Consider the following 10,710-nt stretch of genomic DNA (forward strand, 5'->3'; position numbering starts at 1 on the left):
TTTATTTTTTTAATCTTCACCTGAGGTTATGGGTTTTTTTAAGGTTGTTTGTTTTTGTTGATTTGAGAGAGAGAAACTTCAATGTGGGAGAGAAACATTAATCATTGCCTCTAGTCTGTGCCCTGACTGCGAATCAAACCTGCAACCTTTTTGATGTGTGGGACAACACTGCAAGCAACCAAGCCACCCAGCTGGGGCAGGGGCAAAGGGTCTTGACGAGTTTACAGAACCCAAGCAGTTGAGTGTGATTGAAACAAGGGCTCCCGTGTCTCATGATGACATGAGTGACAGCATGTCCGGCAAAGGAAAGGACACAACCAGAAAGACCCCTCTGGCTGCAGCATGGAGATTGGACGGAAGGGACAGAGAAGAGCCCAGGTAGGAGGCTGTTGCATCAGTACACCTGGGGGAAGCGGGGCGGACCAGACCAGTGGCAGGAGGTATGGAAAAGGGGATGGAGTCAAGAAACGTTTAAATGCCTAAATGAACAAATTGGGTGTTGGAGAAAGGAAAGAAAGAGCTCATTTAAACTCAGATGAGAATGAATTTGAGGGAAAGATACCCTACAACACTGCTTCTCAACCTGTGAACTAAGCAACTTTGAGTTTGAGAACAAGAGGGTGGAGCTATGAGTTATTTCAAGGAACCTGCAATGTGTATGGTCGCCGAACAGCATTCACACAGTGCATAAACAATGTCTTGGACGTCAACTACTCCTATTTGACAAACACTGCTGATGTGATGAATGAAAGTTCACCCACAAGCTGTCCTCAGTTCAGAGCATCCTTTTGCCCAGCCGTGGGCAAACTACGGCCCGTTTGAAATGAATAAAACTAAAAAAAAAAAGACCGTACCCTTTTATGTAATGATGTTTACTTTGAATTTATATTAGTTCACACAAACACTCCATCCATGCTTTTGTTCCGGCCCTCCCGTCCAGTTTAAGAACCCATTGTGGCCCTCGAGTCAAAAAGTTTGTCCACCCCTGCTTTTGCCCATCTGTATTGACTGTATTTTCTCAAATCAAAACATACTGATGATAAGAGCTATCAGGTGAGAGGAGAGCCACAAAGTCCAGGCTTAAAAAAGACTCTCAGGGACAATACCTCGTGCTCTTTCTTTCCAACGTGTGCTCCTCATAATGGCTTCCCACAAAGAAGGGTGGTGAGAAGAAGGGCCGTTCTACCATCAAGATTCACAAGCGCATCCAGGGAATGGGCTCCAAGAAGCATGCCCCTTGGGCACCCAAAGAGATCCGGAAATTTGCATGAAGGAGGTAACCCCAGATGTTGGCATTGACACCAGGCTCAACAGAGCTGCCTGGGCCAAAGGGATAAGGAATGTTCCATGAGAACGGTTGTCCAGAAAACATAATGAGGATGAAGATTCACCCAACAAGCTCTTTATGCTGGTTACCTACGTACCTGTCACCACTTTCAAAAGTCTACAAACAGTTCATGTGGATGAGAACTAACTGCTGACTGTCGGATAAAGTTAGAAAAATGCAAAAAGCCACACCTCTCATAATTGAAAAGACAGAACCCTTGGTAACAATGATCAGAGACTCCAGCTGAACTAGCACAGCAAGGAAAGAACACGGGTTCTTCTTACGTAGGAAGATGGACAGCCAAGCTGTGGAAAGAATGGAGGGGGTGGGGTGGGGGGGGAGGTTCTCAGTTATAGCCAAACCTGGTCCTGTTATATCACACTTGGAAATTCTTTTTTCACAATAAATGATAATGTTCAAGCCAACTTTCAGGCCTATTATTTTGTCTTCAAAGTGTAAAAAAAACTAAATAATTTTCTTACTTTTTCTTTCCTTCTGTAACCATTCTAATTCCCTCCTTCTTCACCCTCTTCCTCAAGACCGAGGATAAACTCACTAGGATTAAAGGAGCTCAGGAAAGAAAAATACATATTGATATATTTAAAACACCACTAACTCATTGTACTCAAACACACACTTTTTGAAAGTAAAAATTTTACTATGGTTTAATGTCTGTAACTTCTATGTTAGAAAAAGAAAAGAGTTACTATTGTAGTATTAAATGAATCAATTTTCAAGCCAAAAGCACATTAAGCAGTGAAAACTTAATGAAGTAAATTTCATACAAAAAATGTATGTGAGCCATAGAAGGTCACCAACTATTCAACAGTAAAAATGAAGAGAGAGAAAGAGAAAGAAAAGGGGGGAGAAAGGGGTGCAGAGAGAGAGAGAGACTACGAGCCAAAGAATGTAGCCATGAGCACACTTTTAAGTGTGTATATGTGAGGAGACATTAAAGGTAATTTTAATTGGAGACACACCTGGTTAAAAGGGCGGTTGGAACACCTGCTTTACCTTGGCCACCTCCTGAAACCCCAGTGAACTGGCAGTAAGTGGGCGTTTTCAGAAAGGCTTAAGCTCAGTGGGACAATGAGGATGAGAAAGGAAATGACAGCAGAAAAGAACGATCAAAAAAATTTTGGAAACTGGCAATTAGATGAGCGAGGGGTAACTGACATCGAAAGAAGACACGAGATCCTGAGCCTAGACACAAGGTAAAGCCCAGAAGAGCAAGCAGTTCTCCACCACCAGCTGCGTCCCCCAATTCAACTCAATTCCGATCCCACAAGTGGAGGGTTCAGTTCTAGAACACTGCTCCCAGCCCCACCTCAGACACCAATCCCAAGTCCAGGTTGTCCTCTGCGCTGCGAACCAACCAGCTTAGCTCAGAGGTTCCAACAACCCTCTCTCCTTGAGTTCAGTTAATTTGCTACAACAGCTCACAGAACTAAGAAAGCAGCTCACAGAACTGAGAAAACATTGTATTTACTCTACTCACTCGTTTGTTAGAAAAGGACACAACTCAGGAACAGCCAGATGCAGGTGCACAGGGCAAGGTGTGGGGCGGGCCAGAGCTCGGGGCCCTCTCCGGGCGGGCGGGCACCGTCCCCCAGCACCTCCACGTGCTCACCCATGGGAAGCTCTCTGAATCCGTCCTTTGGGGTTTTTCATAGACTTTACAGCACAAGCATAATTGGTGATTGATTCAACCTGACCCTCCACCCGGAGGTCAAGGGGTGGAACTCGAAGTTCCCACCCTCTAATCACCTGGTTGGTTCTCCCAGCAACCAGCCCCCTTCCTTGGGTGCTTCCTCAGTAACATAACAAAAGACCTTCACTTTGTTCACTTAGGAAATTCCAAGGGTTCTGGGAGCCCTGTGCAAACAATGGGGACAAAGGTCAAATATACACATCTATAATAATAAAAGCGTAATATGCTAATTAGATCCGACAGCCAGACGACCTTCCAGACGACCTTCCGGACAAAGCCGGGGCTGCGAGGGCCGAGCCCCTTGCATGACTTTCATGCATCAGGCCTCCAGTTTATTACAAAGAGCAAATTCATAGCTCGCTCTTGTCATCCTCATCAAGCAAAGTGGTAACAGCAGGAACCCCCGTTAAGGTAAAACTCAGGACAGTGTAGTAAGTGCCCCTGGACAATGTTCCCACGTTAAGTCCTAGAGACCCTCCTGTATGTTCTGCTAAAGAAGTCTTGCTCCCTCCTCCTTACCTTCGTTGTGGCAGTAGCCTAGGCCACTGCACACTTTGCTTTCTCCAGGACAAAACACAGGACAGGACAGAAGGTAGATGTGAACTCCGCATTGGCTATCTCAGTTGATTCTCACATGAAAACGTGAGGATTCTCACACCTTTTAACTGACAGAGCACTGAGACTCAGAGAGGAGGTAACCTGTCCACAGTCACAAAGCTGGGGCTGGCAGACCAGGGATGTCCCGAAGGCACACCTTACGTCCCCACACTAATGAACTGATGTACAGCTGATGCTTAAGAAACCTGTGCTAACCCCTTGCTCTCTCCCACGTGCCTGGCAAGCAGGCCAGAAGGAAGGAGGGAGGGAGGAGGGAAGGAAAGCCCTCATCAACCAGCCTCCTTTCTCACCTCCACTGTCCTCAGGAGTAATAAGAAGAATTAAATGTAATGACTGTGACACTAAGGGCTTAGTATGATTAGCCTCACTTCAGTCCTCACAACCACCTGAAGGCACAGCCACTGTTATTATTCCTGATTGGCAGGTGGGCAAAGGAGCCTAAGGGTTAGGTCACCTTGTTAGCAGCCCAGCTGGTCTCAGACACAGAGGCAGGCCCTCGGCCACGCCCTCCGCCCGCCAAAGGGAGCAAACTGGGCTCAGCAGCCTGACCCAGATGCCTCTGCTTTTTTGCATCTCATCTCGGGGGCCTTTGGAGCACCCCTTGATATCATTTCAGTTTCAATATCTCGGCAAACTGTCTGGCCACCCCCTTGGCCCAGATATCCTGTCCTGGCTCCACTTCCTGATCCAGATTCCTCAAACACTTGCACTGACCAAGGGGCGCCTGCTCACCTGCAGCTCCCAGCAATGCTGCGGTGGGAATTTTCCCAGCGTCACCCTCAGGTCAAGACAGGCCCTGGCCGCCAAGGGGGTGTTTACCGAGCTAGAATTCAGTCCTCACCTGCTCCCTCCCCAGAGCACAACCAGGTTCTGATCACAAGAGGAGGTGGGCAGTAGGGGACATCGTATCTTTGGGCCAACTTCCCTGAACACGTGTGTTTCATTCTCTACTCTCATCAGCACCCTAACCATCATCACGTCAATATCCCACCTTTAAGATGGCAGCGAGGGCACCAGTCCCCACCTCCACTCACCCTCGCTGCCCTCAGCACTCCCCCCTGTATCTGGTCAGCCCAGCCCTCCAGGCTGCCTGCAGGCAGCCCTCACCGCCTGGGGCAGACAGTATCAGTTTCCTCTCCACCAGGGCTGGGAAGATCCCCCAGACCTCAGCCTCCTGGTCTCAGTGCTTCTGAAACAGAAGCAGAAGGAAGAAGACCTGCCAACTTATTTCACAGGCTCTTCACTGTGAGGAGAGGAGGGAGGTGGACCTGGAGGGGGGCTGGGTAGGAGATACCCCTCCCTGTTATCCTGGGTGTCAATTAGCATAATTTAACAGACAAAGGGGGGGCGGATATCTGCGTGACTGTTTGCACGCTTTGAACTTCTCAGTCCTTTGGGGCTGATGGCCAAGTGACCCATATTTAAAAAGCATTTACAATAAAATGATGCACTTTCTTTTGTGCCATCAGCTTCTCCAATGAAAAGAAAAAAATGTTTTAAAATTGTCCCTTTTTGTCAGCGGTAATGGCTGTGCTGTATTTCAGCTCGTCCCCGTGTGGGCATAGAAAGGGGAGGGTATAAAGGGCACAGCTGTGGACACTTTATGGCCTGCTGGCGGGGCGGGCAGCGGGGGAGGCAAGAAACAGATTGACTGCCTGTCAACAAATGCAGCTGGGAAGAGAGAAAGCTCTTAAAGACCCCGCAACTTCAAGTCCAAGATAAATGATGTTCCTATTTGGAAAGGGAGAGAAATGGAGGTGGAATTCAATAACGGCTGAAAAGAGGAGGTTCCAAAGGCCTTTCTTTCTCTGCAGCTCGGCAGCTCCCGAGAGAAATGAACCAAAGTGGCCCTAGGAGAGGGGGTGTGCAGCCCAGAGACACAACCAAGCCACATCCTGGCCAACGTGCCCTACAGGCCCGGCCTGGCAAAGCTGGGCAGGAGGGCGCCCCGCAGCTGGGGGGTGGGCGGTCTGGTGGAGAGAACCGCTGGGAAACAGACACACTGCTGCCTCCAGCCTCAGGCCGTGCGTTTGGGGAAAAGACAGAAGAGCCTCAGATGACCCCTCAGGTGTGAGGCTGTGCACTGTTATGACAGCGAAAACACTGGGGTGCGGCCCGGGGACCTGATGGAGCCCAGCCCTGGCCCTGACCAGCTCACACGGTGGCCGCCCTGCGCCTTCGGCTGCTTATGAAAACTTCCCCTTCCGTCATCTCATTTGAATCTCACCAACACCCCAGAGGCAAGCACAGGTGAAACCTAAGGCTCTGGAGGTGAATGAGGAGGCGGGATTCACCTCCAGGAGCGGCTGTCTCCTCCTTACAACCCATCAACTCTCCGAGGCCGCTTGCCTGGTGAGTGGACAGGCAGCTCTCCTCCGAGGAGACCACGAAGCCTCCACAGAGGCCTAGCTGAGTTTTCTGGTACACACACTCCCTGCAGATGTTGGTGGGCACCAGCTTTTTAAAAAGTTATATATGTAATTTCAGAGAGGAAGGAAGAGGGAGAGAGAGATAGAAACATCAATGATGAGAGAGAATCACTGATCAGCTGCCTCCTGCATGCCCACTCCTGGGGATCGAGCCCGCAACCCGGGCATGTGCCCTGACCGGGAATCGAACTGTGACCTCCTGGTTCTTAGGTTGACACTCAACCACTGAGACACATCGGCCAGGCAGTGAGCACCAACTTCAAAGCAGTTTTAGCCATGAGTTTGCAAGGAACAGAAACCTCCACTCAATGGGCCTCAAGAGAAGGAAATATATTATCTCACGAAAACCAGAAGCCCAAGGTGGTGACTCAGTGACTCTATGACAACAAAAGGGACAATCCTGTAACCTTACTGCATTTATAGGAAGTACAAAACAGACAGCCAGTCTGTGCAGGCAGAAGGTGGGGTAGAAACGGCCCTCAGGGCTTAGTGTCCAGAAGGAAGCATGAGTAGGGCTGGGGGGGCGGGGGGGGCACCCACATTTAGGAGATGTGCACTGGCCTGTGGGTAGGTTCTCACTCCCTGTTTTAAACATAGAGACTCTGGAGTCATACAAGCTTGGCTTTGACTCCTTGATGTAGCAATGACTTTGGGCAACTGACTTCTTCTTCCATCACCCCCAAAGTTCTACTGGACAGTACTGTTCTAAACATTATACCAAAATAGAAATGTTTAAAGTAGCGGTCACCGACCGGTGGTCTGTGAGGTCCGAAAGGTTGGCGACGGCTGGTTTAAAGAGTAAGATAAAAATGAGAATAGAAATTCCAGTATTTTCTTCCCATGCCTTAGTACGTACCTGGCAGACAAGCAAATCACCACCTTCTTTAGAGATCACCGCTTTAGACGTCTGATGCTCATGGTGAATTAAAAAACAAAACACTGCCCAGCCACGTGGTTCAGTGGTTGAGCATTGACTCAGGAACCAGGAGGTCAAGGTTCGATTACCAGTCAGGGTATATGCCCGGGTTGCAGGCTCCATCCCCAGTGTGTGTGTGTGGGGGGGGGGTGGGGGGGGGGCGGGGGTGGTGGTGGTTGTGCAGGAGGCAGCTGATCAATGATTCTCATCACTGATGTTTCTATCTCTCTCCCTCTCCCTTCCTCTCTGAAATCAACAAAAATATATTTGAGAAAAAAAACAAAAAACAAACACCCACTAATGAACAAAATGGAACCAGAAGCTTGAATACCTGGAAGAGACTGGCATGTACCTAAGGCGGGTGGCAGGGGAGTGACTGGATAGAGAAGGTGAAGGAATTAGCTAAAGAACACATATACACACCCCATGGACAAGAACAATAATTTGGTAAAGGCCAAGGAAGTGGTAGGCAGGAGAAGGTAGAGGTGGGCAAAGGGTGGGGGAGAGGAACTCCTGCAATAATATCAATACTAAAGATCTACACTAATAAAAGAGAAAAATGGTAATTAGCGTACGACCGCTACCCTTCCCATTGGCTAATCAGCATATCCTTATGCAAATTAACTGTCAGCCAAGATGGCGGCCGGCAGCCAGGCAGCTGGAAGCGAACATGAGGCTTGCTTGCTCCCATGACTGCAGACTCCAACGTTCCCCGCCTCACTTGCCCGCCTCTGAGCTGGCAGTTTGAAACTTTGTAACAAATATAGCCGGCTGGGATCTCAGAACTGAAGTTATACATTGTTTCGATTACAGAATGGCAAACAAACCAGCAGCGGAAGCCTCAGAGCTAGAGCCAGCGCTAAAGCTGGCCCAGAAGAAAAAGAAAAAAAGGAGCGGTTGGGAGCTTCAGTCAAAACCGCCAGCCTGAAAGCAGCCCTCAGCCCCTCACCCAGACTGGCCAGGCACCCCAGTGGTGACCCCCACCCTGAAGGGTGTGTGACCAGCTGCAAACAGCCATCATCCCCTCATCCAGGCTGGCCAGGCACCCCAGTGGGGACCCCCACCCTGATCCAGGACACCCTTCAGGGCAAACCAGCCAGCCCCCAGGCCTCTATCCTATATAGTAAAAGGGTAATATGCCTCCCAGCACCGGGATCAGTGGAGCCGAGAGGTCTCCTGGCACCAGGTCAGCATGACAGGGTGCAGCACCCAAACCCCCTGATCACCCTGCGGCTCTGTGTGTGACAGGGTGTGGCATCCCAACCCCCTGATCAGCCCTGCTCTGTGTGTGACAGGGGGTGGTGCCCCAACCCCCCCCCCCCCCACACGGGCCCTGCTCTGTCTGTGACGGGGTAGAGCCATAACCTCCCCATCGGCCCTGCCCTGAGTGTGACAGTGGTGACACCCCAACCCCCTGATCCGCCCTGCTCTGTGTGTGACAGGGGGCGGTGCCCTAACTCCCCTATTGGCCCTACTCTGTGCATGACAGGGGAGCTCCCCAACCCCCTGATGGGCCCAGCTCTGTGCGTGACGGGGGGGGGGGGGGGGGGGCAGTGCCCCAACCCCCTAATTGGCCCTGCTCTGTGAGTGACAGGGGGCAGCACCCCAACCCCCTGATTGGCCCTGCTCTGTGCATCACAGGGGGTGGTGCCGCAACCTCCCCATTGACCGTGCCTTGAGTGTGATAGGGGGTGGTGCCCCAACCCCCCAATCAGCCCTACCCTGAGCGTGACTGAGGGTGGCATCACAACCTCCCAATCCGCCCTGCTCTGTACATGACAGGGGGCGGCGCCCCAACTCCCCAATCAGCCCTGCTCTGAGCCCAACCAGGGGCTGCACCTAGGGATTGGGCCTGCCCTCTGCCACCTGGGAGCAGGCCTAAGCCAGCAGGTCGTTATCTCCCGAGGGGTCCCAGACTGCGAGAGGGCACAGGCCGGGCTGAGGGACCCCCCCTTCCCCCGCCGAGTGCACAAATTTTTGTGCACCGGGCCTCTAGTTTTTTAATAAAAAAATTAAGAGAACATAAAAACAAAACAAAAAAATCCTTCCTTTTTAACAAGTATGCCTAAAGTTATTCAGATCCAAATAAGTGTGTTCCAGTCCTAATAATTCTCTACCCGTATCCTCAACCCCTGCACCCAATATCCAGCCACACTCACCTAATCGCCTTTTCCTGCTGTTCATTTATACCTGCCCAAGTTATTCTAGAACAGCGGTTCTCAACCTGTGGGTCGCGACCCCTTTGGGGGTCAAACGACCCTTTCACAGGGGTCGCCTAAGACCATTGGAAAACACATATATAATTACATATTGTTTTTGTGATTCATCACTATGCTTTAATTATGTTCAATTTGTAACAATGAAAATGCATCCTGCATATCAGATATTTACATTACGATTCATAACAGTAGCAAAATTACAGTTATGAAGTAGCAACGAAAATAATTTTATGGTTGGGTCACAACATGAGGAACTGTCTTAAAGGGTCTCGGCATGAGGAAGGTTGAGAACCACTGCTCTAGAAGCATGAATCCCCACTTCTCCGCTGGGTGAACTCAGCTTTCAAAATCCACCTCAGCCCTAGCTGGTTTGGCTCAGTGGATAGAGAGTTGCCCTGCAGACTGAAGGGTCCTGGGTTCAATTCCCGTCAAGAGCATATGCCCAGGTTTTGGGCTTGATCCCCAGTAGGGGGCATGCAGGAGGCAGCCAATCAATGATTATCTCTCATCATTGATGTTTCTATCTCTCTCTCCCTCTCCCTTCCTCTCTGAAATCAATAAAAATATATTTTTTTAAAAATCCACCTCAAACTCACCTCCCCTGTGAAGCTTTCCAAGAGATACCAGAAAAAAAATCAGTGACTTTCTTCTTCCACTGTGCTTATTTAGTTATTCACTCCACACTTAATTCAGTTGCTACAATGAGCCCGGGTGTGAAGGCTGAAATGAATGGATACATGTCAAAGGTTAGAACAGTGCAGCGCACACAGAGCCCTGCCTAAGTGTTCGATGATGGTGGTGACCAAGCTGATGCTGGAGGTCAGAGCAACATACAGACTGACTCTTAGAGAGCAGGCTGACAGCTGGGGAGGTGGGGGAGGACTGGGGTGAAGGGATTGAGCAGAAAGGAGAGAAAAAACTCATAGATACAGACAACAATGCGGTGATTGCCAGGGGGAGAGGGTTTGGGGGAAGTGGAGCAGGGTATAGGGGTGATAAATGGTGATGGATGGAGACTTGACTTGGGGTGGTGAACACACAGTACAATGTACAGGTGGTGTGTTGTGGAATTGAACACCTGTGTAATTTTGCTAACCAGTGTTACCTCAATAAATTCAATAAAAAGGAAAAAAATAAAAGAGAGATGATTGAAACACAATCCATGATTCAGGAAGCCTAGAGCTGCTAAGAAAGGCCCATGAGAAATTGCAAGGCAGTGCAATGTGTACTTCGTAATGAAGCACAGGGCGCTGTGGGATCACTTAGCCTGTATTCCATCCAATTTAGGTTCTGGACAAGGTCAGAGAAGTTCCTCCAAGGAGGGTGTCTTAGTCAGCTCAGGCTGCTGTAACAAAACACCACAGACTGGGTGGGTGCTGCCCTCATGACCTAATCACCTCCAAACGCCCCACCTCAGAATACAATCACGTTGGGCATTAGAATTTCACCATATGAATTTGGGGCAACACAAACATTCAGGCCATAGCAGA

This window comes from Myotis yumanensis, unplaced genomic scaffold, assembly GCF_028538775.1.
Source record: "Myotis yumanensis isolate MYYU_CA2020_CCGP unplaced genomic scaffold, mMyoYum1.0.hap1 SCAF_3, whole genome shotgun sequence".
NCBI classification, from domain to species: Eukaryota; Metazoa; Chordata; class Mammalia; order Chiroptera; family Vespertilionidae; genus Myotis; species Myotis yumanensis.